A 1889-nucleotide genomic window follows, 5' to 3' on the forward strand; every position below is an offset into this window, starting at 1 on the left:
CAATCATCGAGGATGTATACGTAAAAAATGGAAACGGTTTCACTTTCAAACAACCAGCTCGTAAATGAATTTTGGATCAGACCCATTCTTCTGTTTTTCAGTCAAATAATTTTTTATTTTTTATTTTTTGGTATCTAACCTTGTTTCTGTTCTTGTTGTTGTCAATCAAATCAACGCTGCATTCCTCCAGAAACCGGTGAGTACGTTTTGAAAACTTTGCTCCTGTGACCCAGGACCTTGGCTAGAAAGAGTCATCGTAGCACAAGAGGAAGATGGAGCAGGGGTTTTCCTGAGGGTGTGGCAATAGCAATGACTCATGCTACTTCCTTTTTCTAACCTCTTCCATTAGTGGGGTGGGGGAAAGTCACAGTCAGACCTGGGAAAAGCCGTCTTTATTTAGGGGTGCCCCTAGTGTAGTGATGGCTTTTGCTTTCTTTTTGCCACAATGCAAAGCAGGGAAATAAAAACACACAGCAAGATAGCGAGAGTTTAGAACTCTAACTATAGGACAGCCAAAAAAGGTCATTTATAAAATAATGCAACATACACTAAAATTAGTTCCCTAGTGTATGCAAAAAAGAAAGTCAAATTCAGCACATTTCTTTTTGTGTAGTCAGGTACTAAATGACTCTTGCAGCATATGAAGTGGATAAAGAGAACAAAGACAAAGAAGAAGAAGAGAGAGGAGTGCAAAGAGGAAAGTAAGTGTAGACATAAATTAGCTTTTCAGTGTGGGTAGTCTAGATACTATCTTAGTTCCCCAAACAATGTTTACTTTGTGATTTCATTGCATGACTCTTTCAGATGTTTTCTCTCTGAACGGCTAGAAATCAACAGTTCTAGACTCTAACTCTGTAAAAGCAAAGGACTCAAGTCCTCTTCAAGTCTTTCCACTTATAAAAGGGGAATAAATGAGAGTTTTATACCTTGTGAGTTTTTTAAAGCATTTCACAGAAATTAAACATCAGTGATTACATAAAGCTATATATAACTTTTCAAACAGAGGGGAAAGAAGTCAAGTTATTGAGGAAACTATAGCCAAAGAAGGACAGCTGTTTAGTTCCCTGAACCATGCTTTTGAAATACTATAATTGAGATCATGCAGTGAAATTTGCTTAATTTTTTTTCCTTATTGAAAAGAGGGGCCGAGAGGAAGAAAGGCATGAACTGCTATTTCACAAATCAGCATAATTATATCCACTGTGTGTGGTATTATGAAAATTAAATTTAAGAAATTATAGTTAAAACCCCTAGCACAGTGTCTGGCATCTGTTAAGGGATAAAAAAGACTCAGGTGTCACAGTTTTTATTATGATTGCTGTTATTATCATTGTGATTATTATAGAGGGGGATCTGTGAGTTATAAGGAGATTGCTGGTAGTTGGATAATTTACCCAAATCATTCCAAATGCTTATATTGTATTTCATGGACCATGTACAGAAAATAGAATGATGGTTCTGTTTTTGTGTCAAATTGTAATTAGTTAATGCCATGCCTCAAAAGAAACCTTGATTTTTACGTTATTATCCAAAATGAATTTCATTCCCAAACTCTTGAATCTTTGACCTGTAGGAGATAAAAATATGCCTGTTTGGCATAAAGATTATTTTGAGCTGATGATTTTGAGAAACTGCAGACACAGGAGAAGCTCTGAAAACAGAGTAAAAGTTACCCTTATGTAAGAAAAATTTATATCTGTAAAGGAAATCTCCATTTGTAAGTGTCTTCCTCTCCGTACTGGGATGAGAAGGATGAATAAATCATCAGAGACTCAGTGGAGAAGGCACCAATTTAGATCTGCATAACAAACTTTACCTTTGCTTACTGTGTTCTCCTGGGCGTCTCACCATAACTGGCCTTCCCCTCACCCTTTTTTTTTTTTTTTTTT

Source organism: Rhinopithecus bieti, unplaced genomic scaffold (genome assembly GCF_001698545.2).
Source record: "Rhinopithecus bieti isolate Rb0 unplaced genomic scaffold, ASM169854v2 scaffold_1295, whole genome shotgun sequence".
Taxonomy (NCBI): Eukaryota; Metazoa; Chordata; class Mammalia; order Primates; family Cercopithecidae; genus Rhinopithecus; species Rhinopithecus bieti.